The 19,980-nt window shown below is 43.6% G+C and overlaps 2 long non-coding RNA genes across 2 annotated transcripts in view; one reads left to right on the top strand and one right to left on the bottom strand.

The window, feature by feature from the left end:
* Nucleotides 1-19,980, bottom strand: part of LOC138743259 (uncharacterized) — a 102,835-nt gene that overhangs the window by 45,482 nt on the left and 37,373 nt on the right. The window lies entirely within an intron of this gene.
* The window catches only part of LOC138743257 (uncharacterized), a 55,539-nt gene continuing 53,120 nt past the window's right edge, over nucleotides 17,562-19,980 (top strand). Inside the window, exon 1 of the long non-coding RNA XR_011344758.1 lies at nucleotides 17,562-17,639. This is a non-coding gene — a long non-coding RNA (uncharacterized lncRNA). The remainder of the gene's footprint in view (nucleotides 17,640-19,980) is intronic.

Here is a 19,980-nt window from a genome sequence, read left to right as displayed (position 1 = left end):
ATATCTGCCCCATTGCAGTGTCCACAGCCAAGTGCCATCCAGCCTCTTCCTTCCCATCTCCATCATTTTGCTTCCCCCTGGAGAGACTTCCCTCCACCCCTTCTCTGCTGGAGGAAAAAAACTGCTCTTTGAAAGCAGCTCTTGTGCCCGGCCATTCTGTGCAATTCAGAGCAAAGCATGCTCTGTGAATGACTTGGCCTTTTCGGTGGATTGACCTGGCCCAGGAAGGTCTTTTTAGGAAGCAAAATGCTTCAGTTTGATTGTGACCAACAGTGGAGGACACTTGGAGTGACTGCTTCATTGCAAGTATGACTAGCAGTGAAGTTTCTTGGAGAGACAGGTGCCAAGGTCTTGGAAGATTTGTGAAGGCTGCCTAGTTCGAATCTTGCCTACAAAAGGACCAGGAGTGTTTTGACCACAGTTTGTGTGGATGGAAATTTCTTCAAAGGCAATGCAAGGAGAATTCGTGAGTCTGTGGCAGCCACAACTCCAGTCTTCCCATCAGTTCAACATCAATTTTGGGCATAAAATTTGAAAGGCCTTCAGTCAACACAGAAAACATCAAACTTTTTAAATTTAGTGGGCCCCTGCGTGTGTGCCACAGATGTATAGCATGATCACGCTTAATACAGATAATCTTATCACAAAGAAATTCATTTGCATATTGCATTTTTCATTTACAATGTTCATTTTTAAACACAATTTCAAGCATTACATGCTTTTTTTTGCAGTAAAAAAATTGTTTACATTTCTGTCAAGTGTTGGCTTTATTTTTCTTTAAAACTATCAAATTTTAACCTGTTTATCTCTTCTTTATTCCTCCTTAAATTTGAATTTTAAAAGTACTGCCTGAGAATCCAGAAAATCTCAAAATCTGGACTGACCCAATCCCCAAGCAACCTGGATGTTAGGACTGTTACTATAGATCATAAGGAGAAAAGTTGTGCTTTTCTGGAACTAGTGCACAGGTAGTTTCAAAGCAGCAAGATGATCAGTTTGTTTGTGTTCCACAAAATGCACCACTTGCTTGGGGCTGGATATTATTTCCAACACAGATGCCAAAGTGCCATAATATAAAAGGGTTGGATGGTTTGGAGTTTGTCAAATGTGCTCAGAAAAGTTTTCTAAATCAAAATATTGAGGTACCATCTAGAGAGAGGGTGCAATATTGGATCTCCCATTTCTCTTCTTTTTTCTTCTTTGGCTTGGCTTCGCGGACGAAGATTTATGGAGGGGGTAAAAAGTCCACGTCAGCTGCAGGCTCGTTTGTGGCTGACAAGTCCGATGCGGGACAGGCAGACACGATTGCAGCGGTTGCAGGGGAAAATTGGTTGGTTGGGGTTGGGTGTTGGGTTTTTCCACCTTAGCCTTTTGTCAGTGAGGTGGGCTCTGCGGTCTTCTTCAAAGGAGGTTGCTGCCCGCCAAACTGTGAGGCGCCAAATGCACGGTTTGAGGCGTTATCAGCCCACTGGCGGTGGTCAATGTGGCAGGCACCAAGAGATTTCTTTAGGCAGTCCTTGTACCTTTTCTTTGGTGCACCTCTGTCACGGTGGCCAGTGGAGAGCTCGCCATATAACACGATCTTGGGAAGGCGATGGTCCTCCATTCTGGAGACGTGACCCATCCATCGCAGCTGGATCTTCAGCAGCGTGGACTCGATGCTGTCGACCTCTGCCATCTCGAGTACTTCGACGTTAGCGATGTAAGCGCTCCAATGGATGTTGAGGATGGAGCGGAGACAACGCTGGTGGAAGCGTTCTAGGAGCCGTAGGTGGTGCCGGTAGAGGACCCATGATTCGGAGCCGAACAGGAGTGTGGGTATGACAACGGCTCTGTATACGCTTATCTTTGTGAGGTTTTTCAGTTGGTTGTTTTTCCAGACTCTTTTGTGTAGTCTTCCAAAGGCGCTATTTGCCTTGGCGAGTCTGTTGTCTATCTCATTGTCGATCCTTGCATCTGATGAAATGGTGCAGCCGAGATAGGTAAACTGGTTGACCGTTTTGAGTTTTGTGTGCCCGATGGAGATGTGGGGGGGCTGGTAATCATGGTGGGGAGCTGGCTGACGGAGGACCTCAGTTTTCTTCAGGCTGACTTCCAGGCCAAACATTTTGGCAGTTTCGGCAAAGCAGGACGTCAAGCGCTGAAGAGCTGGCTCTGAATCTCCTATTTGGACAGTAGATAAAAGTATGTGTAGGGGAACATTTTGTGTTCAGTAACCATAATGCCATTGGTTTCAAGTTAATTATAGAGAAGGATAGTTCTGGGCCTCAGGTTGAGATTCTAAATTGGGAAAAGGTGAATTTTGAAGAAATGAGAAATGGTCTAGAATGCATGGATTGTGATCAATTGTTTTTGGGCAAGGATGTGCGAGGCAAGTGGAGGAACTTCAAAGGTGAAATTTTGAGAGTACAGAGTTTGTATATTCCTTTCAGGATTAAAGGCAAGGTTAACAGGCATAGACAAGCTTGGTTTTTGGGGGGTATTGTAGATCTGGTTTGGAAGAATAAATTAGTGTATAAACAGATATAGGCAACTTGGAACAAATGAGATACTTGAGGGATATAAAAATGCAAGAAAAATCTCAAGAATGAAATCAGGAAGGCTAAAAGATGACATAAGGTTGCTTTGGAAGACAATATTAAGAGAAATCCTAAGGGTTTTACAGGTATATGAAGAGCTGAAAGATAGTAAGGGACAAAATTGGTCCCCTTGAAGATCAAAGTGGTCAGCTTTGTATGGAGCCAAGAGATGGGGGAGATCTTAATTTTTTTTTTAATCATCATTCACTCAGGAAATGGACACAGTTGTGGGAAGTAAGGAAAACAAGCAGCGAGGTCATGAAACCTACACTGATTAAAGAGGAGGAAATGCTTGCTGCCTTAAAGCAAATAAGGGTGAATAAATCCCCAGGACATTGAGGGAGGCTAGCATAGAAATCGCAGGAGTTCTGGGAGAAATATTTAAAATGTCCTTAGCCATGGGTTTGGCTCCAGAGGATTGAAGGGTAGCTCATGTGGTTCCATTGTTTAAAAAAAAGGCTCCAAAAGTAACCTTGGACATTATAGGTCAGGTAAGTTATTGAAAGGTGTTCTAAGAGATCAGATATATAGTTATTTGGATAGGGATAGTCAACATGTGTGTGGTAGGTCATGTTTAACCAATCATGTACAGCTTTTTGAGGGGATTACCAGGAAAGATGACAAAGCAAAGGCTTTGGATGTTGTCTACATGGACTTAATAAGGCCTTTGACAAGGTCCCACATGGGGGGGGGGTGTCAATCAGGAATGTATAGTCTAGGTATTCGTGGTGAACTGGATTTGATAATGGCTAGATGGGAGGAGCCAGAGAGTAGTTGTGGATGATTGCTTCTCAAACTGGAGGCCTATAACTGATGGTGTGCCTCAGGGATCAGTGCTAGGATCATTGCTGTTTGTCATCAATAATCAATGATCTGTATGATAATGTGGTAAATTGAATCAGCACGGTTGCAAATGACACTAATACTAGAGGCGCAATGGAGAGCAAAGAAGGTTTTCAAAGCTTGCAGAGGTATCTGGACAAGCTGGAAAAATGGGCTGAAAGATGCCAGATGGAATTTAAAGCAGGTGAGGTGTTGCATTTTGGAAGGACAATCCAAGAAAGTAAATACCCAGTAAATGGTATGGCACTGAGGAGTGTGGTGAAACAGAGGGACCTGGGAATGCAGATACATAATTCCCTGAAAGTGGTGCCACAGGTGAATAGGGTTGTAGAGAAAGCTTTTGGCATATTGGCCTTCATAAATCAAAGTATTTAGTGTAGGAGTTGGGATGTCATGGTAAAGTTGCTCAAGACATTGGTGAGGCTAATTTTGGAATATTGTATACAGTTTTGGTCACCTAACATCAGGAAAGATATCAATAAGAAAGAAAGAGTGCAGATAAGGTTAACCCGGATGTTGTCCAGATTTCAGGAACTGAGTTACAAGGTTAAACAAATTAGAACTTTATTCCCTGGAGTGTAGAAGAAGGAGGGGAGATTTGACAGAGGTATTTAAAATTATGAGGGGGATAGACAGAGTAAATGTAGATAGGCTTTTTCCACTGAGGGTCGGTGAAATTCAAACTAAAGGACATGGGTTATGCATGACAGGGAAATGGTTTGAGGGAAAATGAGGGGAAACTTCTTCACACAGAGAGTAGTGGGAGTGTGGAATGAGCTGCCAGCTGAGATGGGGAATGCAGGCTCAATTAAGTATTTGGACAGGTACATGGATGGAAGAGGTATGGAGGGCTATGGACTGGGTGCAGATCTGTAGGACTATGCAAAAAAAAAGGTTCAGCACAGACTAGAAGGGTTGAAGGGGCCTGTTTCTGTTCTGTAATGTTTTATGTAAAGGAAAACATTAATTTTTGACATTGATCAAGTCAAAACTAAACACATTAATGTTAAAACTGCAAAAGCAATATATGTCTGATTAAAGGCATGAATAACTCTTTCCGTTCATAAAAAATTACCAAAGAAATTCCCAACATATCAAAGAACATAAATATGTGGAATAAATACATTGATAGTGGGATAGATTTGGAAGCATGGCCAAAAACTTGATCACAGGATTGATTTTGGAATGCTTTTATAAATGGAATGCAGTTGGAAAAGATTCCAGGGAGTATAGTTTAAGTGATTGATTCAACTCTGTGGGTTTTTAATGTTAGCAACACAGCTGGAGGAATTGGAGAAAACCCACCTAGGTCATGGGGAGAATGTATAAACAGTGCTGGGATCAAATCAGTTTCACTGGCACTGTAATAGCATTTCCCTAACTGTTACTGAGGGATCACATGATCATTGTGGGAGGAACAAATATGTGTGGATGTTGCACAACTCTTTGCAGTTTTAAACCTTCCAGTGTTCGTTACCAAAGTTGGTGTATAGTTCATGACCATCTCATTTAATTTCCACTTTGACACTTTTTAAACATTATGGCCATCAAGCAGAGGAAGAATCAATAGATTAGATTCAGTAACTAGAAGGACAAGCACGGATGGAGTACTTTCCACAAAGATCTCCTTTGTACAGGCCTACAACCACACCTCACAGTTTGTTACAATACAGTCTAATTTCACAAACAAAATGCTGCATGTAGTACTGTATTGAGAGATCAAACATTGTGATAGACAGCAGAAGGTATAGACCAGCTCAGGAACCACTCACCCACCTGGCCCATTGGCCACCACCTGCCCTATCAGTAAAAGAGCCTACAGTTGGTCTCATCAACTATTTCAACATTCAGAAAAATGGAGTGAAAAGAAGTCTCACTGTACCCAAGAAGGAGAAGGAGAAGAAGAGCAAGAAAAAGAACAAGTAGAAGAGAAACAAATACTTAACCTACTACTGACCATTTTCATGCGGCTCACATTTTGAATTCCAATTAAATGTTTTTGCAATGGCCCACTAACTGGGATGTGACCTGCTCCACAAGATGGCCTACGAACATGGTGACCATGCAAATCCCACAGGGGGCCAACAACCTTCATCCCAAGTGACCACCCATATGGCGGAAAGCAATGGCTGGAATGCTGGCCAATCAGAGACTGGTGCTGCCACGACATCACTCTTGTAATTAGTGGCGGGGAGAGGATATAAGCCAAGTTTCCAGTGCAATAAACCAGACTGACTTCTTGGGTGTGTGTCATTCTTTCCACATTTTGTGATAGCGCATATGCTACATTGGTGACCTCTACAGGTCCAACTGTCAGTTGGACTCAAAAATGATGAACCACATGGCTCTTCACATGGTTTCATTAAAGCTGCCAATTTTCTGAGTGTCACAGCCATATGTGTGGTTTGAACAGGCTGAAGTTCAGTTTCATGTCCGACAGATCACCGCTGACACCACATGTTATTACTACATGGTGAGCTCGCTTGACTAGGTCATGGCAGCAAGTGCTGTTGATTTCCTGCAGCAGCCTCTGGAGCAAAGGAAATACGGTGCCCTCAAGGAAATATTAACCCACACCTTCGGGCTCTCATGGTGCGAGCGTGCCACTCGATTGTTGCATATGGATGGATTGGGGGAACAGGGCCCCATCTGTCTTCATGAGCAAGATGCTCGCCCTTGCTGAGGGACACAGGCCTTGTCTGCTCTTTGAGCAGATTTTTCTGGAGTAGCTGCTCGAGGATATCTGTATCTCACCGATGAAGACTTCAGCGACCTTAGGAAAGTCGCAGCCTGGGGAGACATGCTCTGGAGAGCGAAGGAAGAAAACAGTGCTTTGATGGAGCAGATCGCTAGGCCCTGCACACAGCTGGCAACAAGGCCACCAAACAGCAAGTGGAGAGGCAAGTGGTCCCCCCCCTACCCACCAGTACTGTTACAATCACCAAAAATGGGGTGCAGGAGCCCGTCGATGCCACCCACCCTGTATGTTTCAGGGAAACGCCGAGGCCAACTGTCACTGATGGCTGCGGCAGTTGGCCAAAATGACAGTGTCCATGTCATGGGACTATGTCCGGAAGGTGGTTCCTTGTTGACACTGGTGCTGAAATAAGCATTCTACCCCCACCTTGACCTACGGCATTTGGAAAAGCAAGCTGGACCCTGCATTGAAGGCAGCTAACAGCACCACCATAAGAACTTTTGTCATCCGCAACATCCCTCTCAATTTTGCCAGCATATGGTTCACATAGACATTCATTATTGTGGCTGTGGTGCAACCATTCCTGGGAGCAGACTTCCTCTGAGTCCACTGTCTGCTGGTGGACCTTAAAGGGCAATGATTGGTACATGCCAAGACTTTTCAAACAATGCCCCTGGGAGAAGCCAAGTTGCTTGTCCCCCACCTCAACTCCATTATGCTATCCGACAATGCAGTCACGCAGATCCTAATGGAGTTTCCTTCATTCGTGGCACCACAGTTTTCCCTCAGCTGAACCGAAACACGGGGTAAGGCACCACATTCTCATGCAGGTCCCCCCACTCCATGCCAGGGTGTGCTGCCTTCCCTCTTAAAAAAACCTCACCCTCGCCAAGGAGGAGATAAAAAAAATGGAAGAGCTGGGACTGAGTGGCACTCGGACAGCCATTTGACCTCTCCCTGAACATGGTACTGAAGGCAGCAGTCTTTGTCTCAATGAGGCCACCACACTGGACAGATACCCTATGGCCCACATCAAAGATTTTACTGCTAACTTACAAGAGGCATGGGTGTTTTCAAAAGTTAACCTCATCAGGGGATATCACCAGAGCCCAGTCCATCCTGATGACATCCCTAAAACTGCCAACATTACCCCTTTTGGACTTTGAGTTCCTGAGAATGGCTTTTGGACTTTAAAATGCAGCCTAGACCTTCCAGAGGCTGGTGGATACAGTGGGCCAGGATCTCACATTTGTGTTCATCTATTTGGTTGATATTCTCATCACCAGAACATGTGGCCCTTCGAAGGCAACTGTGCATTTGGTTATAGAAATTCGGACTAACTATAATCCTTGCTAAGTGACAGTTCAGGTTGGAAATATTAACTTCCTGGGGCACTAAATCAGCAGGGCATGGAGCGAAACCCCTGTCCGAAAAGATTCAATGCTTTGCCAAGCCCTGTACAGTGAAGGGGCTGCAAGAATTTGCCAGTATGATTAATTTTTAATCACTGTTTCATACGGAAGCAGCCCACATCATGTGCCTCCTGTTCATAGCAATGGCAGGGAAAATAAAGACATTATAGAGACAATGACGCTTTGGAAGCATTCCAGAAGGCTAAGGATGCACTGGCCAATGCCACCCTTCTGGTACATACCAGGCCAGAGGCGCCAATTGCTCTCACAGTAGACGCCTCCCGCACCGCGGTAGGAAGCAAACTGGAGCAATTCATCAAAGGGTAATGGCAGCCCTTGGTCTTCATTAGCAGACACCTTCTGGCTATCCAAACTCAAATACAGCACTTTTGACTGTTAACTAGAGGCACTGTACCTGGCACTCGGTCACTTCACGTATTTTTTGGAAGGTAGACAATTTAGGGTCTTCACGGACCATAAACCATTAACCTTTGCCTTTCATAAAATGTCAGACTTGGTTGGCCAGACAGCAATAACTCCTCTCAGATATGTCTGAGTTCATGACGGTCATTCAACACATCATAGGGAAAGCCAACATGGTGGTTGATGCACTGCCGCGCCCCACAATTGAGTCCATCCAGGTCCTGGCCCAGGGAATAGACTATATAGCCGTAGCCAAGGCACAACAGGAAGACCCCGAGATCCTGGCATACAGGATGGAAATTTCGGAGCTCAGGCTGGAGAATGTCACCATTGGCCCTGGAAACCAGATGCTCCTCTATGATGTCTCCATTGGTAAACCCCATCCCGTCATGCTGGCAGCAAGGAGATGTCAAATCTTTGATGCAATGCACAACCTGGAGCACCCAGCCATCAGAACTACTGTCAAAATGATGGCAAGTGGCACAGCCTCCAGAAACAGGTCAATGGGCCAAGACCTGCACACTCTACCAGATGTCCAAAGTCCAGACATGCATCAAGGCATCCCCCCAGACCTTTGAGCCAGCATGACACATGTTCAACCACTACCAGTCTCCTGCAGGATGAGATACCTCCTCACCATGGTTGATCACTCCACAAGGTGGCCAGAAGTGGTCCCCCTGTCCAGCATAATCACCACGAACTGCATCAGGACACTGATTAACACGTGAATGTCAAGATTTGGAGTCCTCGAGCATACAACTTCCAATAGGGGTTCACAATTCACTTCGGGACTGGGTGGCACTGGCCAACTTGTTGGGAACCCAGCTTCACCACACCACAACGAATAACCCTCAGGCCAACAGGTGGGTGGAGCGGTTCCACGTGCACCTAAAGGCAGCCTTGATGTCTGAACTTGGTGGACAAGCTACTTCGGATCCTCCTGGGGGGGCTTGCATCACAGTGAAAAAAGGTTTCAATGCCTCAGCAGCCAAGATGGTGTTCGATGCACTTTTGGTGATTCCAGAGGAGTTCTTGAGCACCACCAAGAACCCAGAGGACCCAACGACTTCATCGACAAAACTAAGAGAAAGATTGGATACTCTAGCCCCTCTGCAGTCTCTGCCACATGGCCAGGCCAAGTCCTACATCGCCAAAAACCTAGAGACCTGCGAGTACGTTTTCGTACAGAGGGGGGCACACCAGACACTTCTGCAATGGCCATATGAGGGACCATACAAAGTAATCAGACTCAATGAATCAACATGTGTGCTGGATATCGGCAGTAAGGAAGAGACTTTGACCATTGAACACCTCAAGCCAGCACATCTGGACATTAGTCAACCAATCTCCTCATAGGCTCCACAACACAGAGGTAGGCCACAGAAAGTACCAGAGAGAGTTCCTATCATTGGGTCAGAGGGGGGGGGGGTCGTGTAGTGGCCCGCTAACCGGGTCACAATCTGGTGCACAAGATGGCCAACAAACGTGGCGATTGCGCAGACCCCGCGAGAGCCAATGACCTGCATCCCAGGTGACCACCCGTATAGCGGGAAGCAACGAGCAATGGTGGGAGCACTGACCAATCAGAGGCTGGCGCTGCTGTGAGATCACTCCTGTGGTCAGCAGTGGGGAGAGAATATAAACCAAGTTTCCAGTGCAATAAACCAGTCTTCGACCTCTTGGGTGTGTGGCATTCTTTCCACACTTTGTGCATGCTACATTTTTTATTTTACTGAACCAATATTTTTAAAACATCTTCAATAATTGATACAATCACTTAATTCCAGTTTTTTTTTTAAAAAGTGGTCAGACTTATTAACCTGCCATTGCAGGACTATAGTTGTGAATCTATAATTGACTGCAGTAGTACTTCAGTGATTAAACTTTTCTACTAAAGCAAGGGAGATGATTACATAATATAACCTGCCCCGTATGTCAGCAGACTAACCAAGTCTCCAACAATGCAGCAGAGAAAGCTGGAGATTGTGCTCACTTCCTAGCACCTAATCTAACTTCAACCTACACCAAATCTAAAGTGCCAAAGGTTGTAAACATTTTTCACCATTTACTGGAAAACCACATCTCCATTCCCATTTATCTACATGTATTTGGTTCATGAACTTTGTGCTAGCAATTTAATCTTTATATTTGAAATTTTATTACTACCATTCGATATCTTCATTAAGCATGAAAATAATCACCTGCAGTAAAAGCTATTTAAAAATTAAAATGCCGGGAGGAGTCACGTGATGGAGTAGTGGCCGGACGGTGAACTCCAGCCCTCTCCAGAAAAGTCGGGAAAAACAAAGGAAAACACAAAGGCACAGAAATAAAAGTTACAGAAAAGTGAGTATAAAGGTGGAAAGAAGATGGCGACAAAAAAAGAAAAATTGAAAGCAACGGTAAGAAGAGAGGAAGAGAAGACAAAGGAGGAAAAAGGTGAAGGCCTTACCTGTCCGAAGAGGCCCGCTGCGGAGAGAGAAACCCGCTCCCTCAGGTCGGTAAATAATGGACTACAAAAATGGCTCGCTGAGCCGAGTAAAAGTGCGCAACTGCGCATGCGCATGAAAAAAAACACACCGACGGGAGGGGGGACCAGCTGGGGAGTCGATCTCCACAGCCGGCAACGACAGCTGCAGAACACCTGCAGCAAGAAGAGACCACAGAAGACAATAGAAACAAGAAAGAAGAGAAGGAAAGGGCAACAAAGAAACAACAGATGGCCAACCCAGAGGAAGAAGAAGAGGAAGAGGAAGAGTACAGTGAAACAGAAGAAGAAAAGAAAGGCAAGATAAAGGATATACTTTCTCTTATTAAAGGATACATGGAGTCATTTAAAGAATGGCAAACACAGGAATTTAAGGATTTAAGAAAAAGAATAAACAACACAGAAGAGAAAATGAATAAAATAGATATGACCTTAACAGAAATGGGAAAGAATATGGACAAGATGGAAGAGCGGGCAGTAGCAGCAGAAATGGAGGTAGAAGACTTAAAAAAGAAATTGGAGGAATCTAATAAAAAAACTAAAGAGACACAAGAACTACTAGCTCAAAAAATAGATACAATGGAAAATTATAACAGAAGAAATAACATAAAGATAGTGGGCCTTAAGGAAGATGAAGAAGGCAAGAATATGAGGGAGTTTATAAAAGAGTGGATCCCTAAGACCCTAGGATGTCCAGAACTACAGCAAGAAATGGAAATAGAAAGGGTATATAGAGTATTGGCCTCTAAACCACAACCACAACAAAAACCAAGATCTATTGTAGTAAAATTCCTAAGATATACTACAAGAGAAAAGGTACTGGAGAAGACAATGGAAAAAGTAAAAGAGGGCAACAAACCACTGGAGTATAAAGGGCAAAATTAAAATGCCAATGAAATTAAACCCTATTTCACATGAAGAGAATTTTCGCCAGGCTGCTTTTAATTCGAGGTTTCCATGACTATGTAGGAACAATGAATACTATAGCATATTGCCAGATCATTTGATCCATTGTTGCCTGTGCTGATTCTTTTCATTTTCATCCCCTTGCCTTATTCCCACAGTCCTGTAAATTTTGTACTGAAATTCACAAACTTTTCAAATTAAAAGAGATTCATAAAAATGCACCCAATAACATTCAGTGAAATGTGGCAACATAAAAAAAAACAGACTGGAAAATAATTAAAATCAGGTAAAATTTGCATTTAAAAATGTTGGTCTTTCTTTCACGATGTTCCAAAGCCAATTGCAGCCAACAAATTACTTTCATAGCATGCTCACAGCTGTAGAAAATGTGGCACTAACTTAGCACCCAGCAGCCTCCTATAAAGAAAAATGAACAGTGACCAGACAATATGATTTCCTCATATAGATTGATAAATAAATAAATAGATTACATCTGACATGGCTGGGATAATCCCTCTGCTCTCCTTATTGTTCAGGATCTTTCACATCCAACTCTGGGAACAGATGAGGACCTAGAAGTTTGTCTGCTCAATGCCAAAACATAGGTGTTGTGTAGTTGAACATCACAAACGCAAAGCAAAGATATTTTGTCACGTTCTGGGCATCATAGCCTTAGTTGGTATCAACGTATGCTCATTCTTGAATGTGGGTTTTACATTGACATGCATCTACTCTGGAGTGAAACTTGTCCAGATAAAATAAACAGTACAGGTAGTACAATTCCCAAATCAGCAAGATTTTTAACCATGTTGGTTGAAAAAGTGACAGTAACCATTTATTTACAGAGGAATTAGCTTTTACTAATTCCTAAAAGCATTATTCAGGAGTTAATAATATGAAACCTGCATTGGAAGTCTCATTGTCACAATTATTCTGCACAAGCCATTTGTTCTGCACATATTGAACATCAAGCTTCTTTACAGCAACATGGTTAAAGATGCTATCAAAACTGCCTTTCTATGTCCATTTATCTAGTCTTAGCACTTCATTGATGCATAGGTGTGCAAAAGATGCATCCTCGGCACTCAAGGACCAGACTGCTTGAGGCATTCAATACCTTATTTACACAAGTTTTGAGGGACGTCTTCTTTTTCTACACATTTTTGAAGAAGATCCCCTACACAAACCTCCATATGACATCCTCACACACATTTATGATCTCTTCACATCTTAACTACAATCTCTCACACACACATGCCTGGGCAACTCTCACACTGCAAGTTAAGAACACCCTCAACATCAACTTTCTAGATTCAGGATTACTCTGACCTGTAAATGGTAATACACGCCATGTACCACTGTTTGCTCTTCACTGTCACATTAGAATAGTCTCTACTCCTTAATAGCAAGTAGTTAACTTTTCCATCAGCCTACAAGAAGCAGGCAGATCAGCCAGAGGCATTTGCTACGATAACAAGCTTTCCCAATGTGCCATATTACCTACAACTGTGACCGCATGTGAAAAAATACTAACAGAGAATATTGTAGCAGAGCAAAAGCCTTTCGCCCACAAAGTTGTGCCGACCCACCTACTCAACAAGTTAAACCTTCCTTAACCCACACCCATAATCCTCTATTTTTCATGCAAACCAGAATGTCATGTAATGTGCTTTGGAACACCATGAAAGGCCAACATAAATAAATGATCACATTCATGTGCTTCCTGGAATGTCTCATACAATCTCCTGCTAGGAGAAACATGATGTAGTCATAGAGTGCTTCCATGCTCTCCACAAATAAAGGACCATCCTCCGACAGATAATGTAATCCATCAGTTGTTGAAGTTACTTTCAATAAACCTGAGAGTATGTTCCCTCAAGAGTAGCTGTGATAGCCATCATGAAGGAAACAAAGGGTGAAAGCGTACTGCTGGTGTTCTATCATGTGCATTAAATTGCTGGCAGCTGCAAAACAAAAACTGGAGCTATTTGGCAACCTTCACTTTTCCTGAAACTGTCATAATTTTAAAAAAATCCATCATAATGCAAGTCGTCTTCCCAAAAGATCTCGAAACTACAAGATACTGTGTAATTAATTAACAATTTCTCACTGCTTGTTGGTTCTTCAACATTTTTATCTTGAAAACAATTATGATATCCAACACCTCTGAGGATTGGTAGATACTGGATAAGTGTATTTACTGTATGCTTGAAACTTACTCATACAATGCATACTAGTAACTAAAATACCTGCATTAAGAATAAACAAAAGACAAAAATACTACACTGTACTTACACTGAACAAATTTCATTTGCATGAATATATAAAGCTTAAAGCATTTTATTTTATTGCTAGTCACATTCTTTGAAAACATTTAACCGTAGCTCTACTTGCAGGTTCCTCCCCCTCCAGGGACCCATCTGAAATATGAACAATAACATTAATTAATCAAGTCTATTGTCATCAGGTTGTACAAGTACAACCTAATGAAACAGCGTTCTACAGTATTTCAAGTGTACAAATAAATAAATAAATAAATTTTGCTTCATGAAAATGAGAGTCTCAGATAGTTATTGTGAGCAGTTCCTTTGGTCGTTCAGCGTTCGCATTGCCCGTGGAAGCAGCTGTTCTTCCGCCTGCTGTTGCTCTGGTACTCTTGAATCTCTTCCCCAATGGGCGCAGCAGACAGATGCTCTGTGCAGTGTGGAAGGGGTCCTCAATAACTTTGCAGGTCCACTTCAGACATTGATCCCGGTAGATCATGCCAATAAGGGGAGGGAAACTTCAGTGATCCTCCCTGCCACTCTTATGGTCCTGTGAATTGACTGCCAATCCATTTCTCTGCAGCAAACAGACCACACTGGGCTGCAGCAGCACAGGACGGCCTTGATAGAGCTCCTGTAGAAGGCTGACATAATGGTTGTTAGTAGCCTTGCCTCCTTCAGTCTTCACAGGAAGCACAGTTCCTGTTATGCCTTTTTGACAAGTGAGTGTTCATGATAGGCCACTAGTTAAGGAACTCAAGGAATTTGGTGCTCTATACACTCTCCACTACAGTGTTGTTGATGTGTAGTGTAGTGAAGGGTGGTCATTCCTAGTCCTCTTGAAGTCCACAATCATCTCCTTCATCTTGTCCATATTGAGACTCAGGTTGTCACTCTTGCATCATGTGAGATTTTCCACCTCTTCTCTGTAGTGCGGCCCATCTCTGTTGTTGACGAGGCCAGCTACTGTTGTGTCATCTGCAAATTTGATGACACTGTTGGAGCCGGATCTGGCGATGCAGACTTGGGTCAATAGCATGAACTGGAGTGGGCTGAGCACACAGCCCAGAGGTGCACCAGTGGTCAGCATGACAGTGCTTGACATTTTCCTACCAACCTGGACAGACTGTGATCTTTCTTTTAGGAAGTCCAGGATCTAGTTATAGAGACGGGTGTTGAATCCTAGCAGGACAGCTTCTCTACTAGCTTCTGGGGAATGATTGTACTCAATGCCAAACTGAAATCAATGAATAGCAGCCTGGCGTATGAGGCGACGTTCTCCAGGTGGGTCAGTTCAAAGTGAAGTGACAAGCCTATAACATTGTTTGTGGAACAATTTCACCTACAGATGAATTGAAATGGGTCCAGATTCTTTGGGAGGTGTGCTTTGACGTTTTCCAATACCAGACGCTCGAAGCATTTCATAATGGTGGAGTTCAGTGCCACAGGTGATAGTCATTGATGCCTGCTATTGACTCCTTCTTGGATTCTGGGATGATGGTGGTTGTCTTGAACCCTGCAAGAGCAATGAACAGCTGCAGTGAGATGTTGAAGTCTGTGAAGACCTCCTTCAATTGGCCTGCACAGTCCTTCAGTACCTGGCCAGGTATGTTGTCTAGTTTTTCCACCTCGTGTGGGTTCACCTTGGATAGGGTTCTCCTCACCTCAGCCGTGGCTATGCAGGGGACCTGTTCATCAGGGGGATATGGAGCTTTCTTTGATGTCATCAAAAGTTTGCTTGGAAGAGAGACGTCTTTGTCCTAACTTGCAAGGTTGACTTTTGATTCGTTATAGTCTTGATCCCTTGCTACGTGCACCTCGTGTCGCTGTCTGTGGATCTTCTGTGCATACCCACCTTTTGCCTTCTGGATTGGATGGGAGAGTTCAGCCTTGGCTGATTTTAGTGCCATCCTATCCCCTGTCCTGAAGGCAGCATCACCAGCTCTGAGAATGGCCCAGACCTCTGCATCCAACTGTGGAGCATTTTACCTCAGTGACATCCTTAATACATTTGCTGATATAGCAAGTCACTGAGCTCTATCTCCTCCCTCCACTCCCTCAAGTTCACAGATAAAGCCTCTGACTAAAGCAACTAAGCAGAGATAAGGATACACTAAGAGTCACCCCAATGGTGAGTGTCATCAACTGGCTCTTTAACCTCGGCAACATCATTGCTGTTTCACACAACTTTATTCAAACAGCTGCTATAAGCAAAGCATGACCAAGGCTCACCGTTAGCTAAATATTTGGTCCCATCTTCAAAGGTTTACTTGTTACTTCAGAGAACATCTACAATTTTAAACTTGCATATTTTTTGCCTATTATTTTATTCTTATTTATTTTAATTTTTAAAATTTATTTTCCTCAATTTTTTTTTGTGGTTGCTTGCGGTTCTTGAGTTCCAGATACCAGCGGTTTTATTGAACTCGAAAATTTCATTCTCCCCAATGTTAGTATTAAATTGATTTATCCAATTTACTGTAAATTAGTTTCTGGAAGTGAGACTTTCAAATAACCTTATGTGTAGCAATGCAGATGATGCAATACAAATAAATTCATGAACAAAGCTAAGAATAGGGGGCAGTGGAAAAATCAATGAATACCTTTGCTCTTCCCAACCAAAACTATAGTCACGTATTACACAGTAACTTGTTTAACACTTAGGACACTGAAATCAGTTTTAAATGGGGGGGGGGGGGGGGGGGTGAGGGGTCACATTATAAGCAAGTTTCTGGCAGCAATGTGGCACTGGAAACCACCGCTGCCAACCTCATGTCAATCTTTTCAAATAATGTGGAGAGGCTATCTGCAACAGTTACTGTTGGATGGGGTGTGTAGTGTGGCCACTAACTCCTGAAATTTGAAGATTAGGGCTACACTCTGGCTGGTTCATTGAGTGTGGGCCATTGCTTAGGTTGGGCAATGCCTGCTCCAGATGTTGATAGATTACCTGGATCGTCCGGTCTCTCTCTTCACTTCCATTGGAATGGCTCGATTCTTTTTATTTTTTGATTGCACAACTTAGAAATTCTTCTGAGATGGGAACACAGCAGCTGCTATTGCATCTAACGGGAGGTGAACAGAAAGTTTCCAGTCCCCAGTGAGGGTTTCCATGGTCTCCTTCCTTTGCTGCATCCCTCAGCCTCAGTGACAAAAAGATGCAACCTCCTCTCCACACCAAGCTGTGGATGATGCTTTGGTCTGGGAGCACCTCTTAAAAGGCAGGGATTTACGCCTAATTACCTGTACCAAAGTTCCTGGCACAGCAGTGCACCACAGAGGAAGGGCAAGGGTTTACACTGCATTCCTAATTTCCAACTTTCCAGCCCAGCAGTGAATAGCAGCAGGAAGGATAAGGGTTTGTGCCAAGTTTCTAAACCAGTTATGTACAGTTTAAGCAGATGCCTTGATTAAAGTACACTGATCTGTATAGTTGTGAGTGGGATGACTCCAGGACAGAGGGTACTATGCTAAATCAGTATTCTGCAGGGTAGTCCTAATTGAGCTATCAGTAAATGACATCAAATGAAAACTTAATTGCCACAGAGAAAAAAAAATCTCTTTTCCCAGATATTTTAAATTTGACTATCAATTTCATGAAAATATCAGTGAACTTCCTAAATTTCACAACTGAAACAAAACTTTAACATTACTACTTCATCACAGAAAACGAGCCCATATAGAATAAATGTTCATGAATTTTGACCTGTAAAATTTCATGTTAAATATTCCAACCTAATTAATTCAAATAATCATAAAAACATTGATATTTAACACTCATTATCCTCACATTACATATTGTTACAGGAATAGGTGATCTTCGCCCACTCACTGTTCAAAACATTGGGTAAGGCTGAACAGATGGGATAATTGTCAATAATTTGAAGTGTTGCCAGCCTGCTTCCCTTGGACCTTGCACGAGGTACACAGATCAGCTGCTCTTGGATAACAGGATCAGTCTATGGTGGGACTGGCTTCCACTGGAAAATAATTACCTCAGCAAATTGTAATTTTCCCCTGTTACAAGTGAGTAGCAGAGCTGGCTTCTCATGTCAATGGGACAGGAGGGTGTGGGGAAAGCAGGTGGAGATATTTTATTGGTGGGGCCATTTTACAATGGCACTTTTAAATTCACACAACAAGCTACTGTGAAGGACTCACTGTAGTGATCTGGGATTCACTAGAAGTGTCCTGTACTGACTCCCTCCTCCTCCCCCCCCCCCCCCTCCGGGACCCATATATAATCCTGGTTTCCCACCTAAACCAAGAACCCCTCTGAAGCCTACCTGTGTTGTAAGCTAATAAGTGTTTGTTCTCCCTCCAGTTGAGTGTGAGCTTTTATCTACACCACAATTTTATTAGCTCACAAACAAGGATGGAGACATTACTCAAGCCCAGTATGCTGTTAATAGACCCACCAGTCCCCTGACATGGCTGAGGAGTTCGCATATTGGCTAGACTGCTTCTAGGTCTACCTGAACGCGACCAGGGATGTCTTCCATACAGATGAGTTCTGGATGTCGGCATTTATCTCAAGGGTAGGGACGAAGGGTTACGCGGTCATCTGAGACTGCCCAACATAAGAGGCTGCCGTCGAGGCACTGAAGGCCCCAAATAAGGTCCTAGCAAGGCACTGGCTCGCCCTACGCCGCCAATGGCCTGGAGAGTCGATTGATGACTACCTGCTGGATCTGTAGATGCTGGCTAAGAAGTGCAGGTATGAGGCCTCTTCGGGCCACATCCTGAAAGATGAATAGATCCAGGACATCTGGTTGCAGGGGTCGGTCGAAGTACGTGAGGCAGTGACTGCTTGAGTTGGGAAGGAAGGACCTCGCTAGCTACGTTGAGCCTATCACCAGCTGCCAATCCTTTCTGAGGAATGCTCGTACACGGCATTTGAGGCTAACGGTTTACTGCATCAGTTCCAGAGGGTCCCTTTCAGTATTACCAATGGGGTGTATTTTCCAGCAGCAGATGGACAGGATGGTGGACAAGTACGGGTTGAAGGCTACCTTCCCCTATCTCGACAATGTCACCATCTGTGGCCACACCATGGAAGACTATGGTGCCAATCTCCAGAGCTTTTTCCATGTGGCAAGAGCCCTGAATCTCACTTACAATTCTGACAAGTGTGTATTCAAGACTACACGACTAGCTATCCTTAGCTACGTGGTGGAGATTGGCATCATTGGCCTTGACCCTGATAGGATGTGCCCCCTGTTAAAGCTTCCCATCCCTGGGATCACAAAGGCTTTGAGGAGATGCCTGGGGTTTTTCTCATATTACGCCCAGTGGGTCCCTTAATACGCCAACAAGGTTCATCCCCTCTTAAAGGCCACCAATTTCCCCCTTTCGACCGAAGCCCAGACAGCTTTTAATTACTTCCAAAGTTACATTGTGAAAGCCGCCATGTATGCGGTAGACGAGAATGTACCTTTCCAAATGGAAAGTGACGCTTTGGATGTAGCCCTGGCCACTACTCTCAATCAGCCAGGCCTGTTGTCTTTTTCCTCACAGACAGTTCAAGGCCACGATCTCCAGAACCCATCTGAGGAATATGAGGTTCAGGCCATTGTAGAAGCCATAAGGCACTGGAGGCACTACGTGGCTGGTAGAAGATTTACACTCCTCACGGACCAGCACTCGGTCACATTCATGTTCAGCAATGCCAAGAGGGGCCAAAATCAAGAATGACAAAATTGCTAGGTGGAGAATCTCTCCACCTCCAATTTTGATATTGCCTACAGGCCAGGGTCTCTAGAGAGAGAGAGAGAGAGCGATAGAGAGGGAGATAGAGATACACACACACACACATCCTTGTAGTTAGTTATAACAACAAAAACATTTTTCTTAAGCCCAGCTTACATGTATCAATATTCCTACAAGGCTAAAACTCCACACTACTTTTTGAACCTTCCAATGAACACTGAGCTGTCATTATTACCCAAATACAATGACGCTATGAATCATGTGGTTTCGCCTGCGCGCTACAAGCACGCACTGTTGTTTTCGTTGCTGCCGGCGTTTTTATTGTCGCTGCTTTTGTCAAATTTTCTGGTGTTTTGGCAATAATATTGTGGTAATTAGTATATTTAGGTTGTGGTTATGATATTGGAATTTAAAGGTGTAATTTTAATCTTACTCGTTATTTATCTCACTGTTTCCATTACATTCAGTGATTTACAGGAATTACAATTTATGAATAACATTTGTACAAAAAAAATTACTAAGGATTCTGTACAGGAGGAGGTCCATTAGGTTGAGGGGGAAACACCACGAGTTAGCGTACTGGGTGACACCACTGCTGTTTGACCTGCATTGAGTTTTTACTTAATATTAGGACCTAGAGTTCACTATAGTGTGCACT

This window comes from Narcine bancroftii, chromosome 9 (genome assembly GCF_036971445.1).
Source record: "Narcine bancroftii isolate sNarBan1 chromosome 9, sNarBan1.hap1, whole genome shotgun sequence".
NCBI lineage: Eukaryota > Metazoa > Chordata > Chondrichthyes > Torpediniformes > Narcinidae > Narcine > Narcine bancroftii.
The sequence above is the reverse complement of the archived record's forward strand: the minus strand, read 5'-3'. Positions and strand labels throughout refer to the sequence as shown.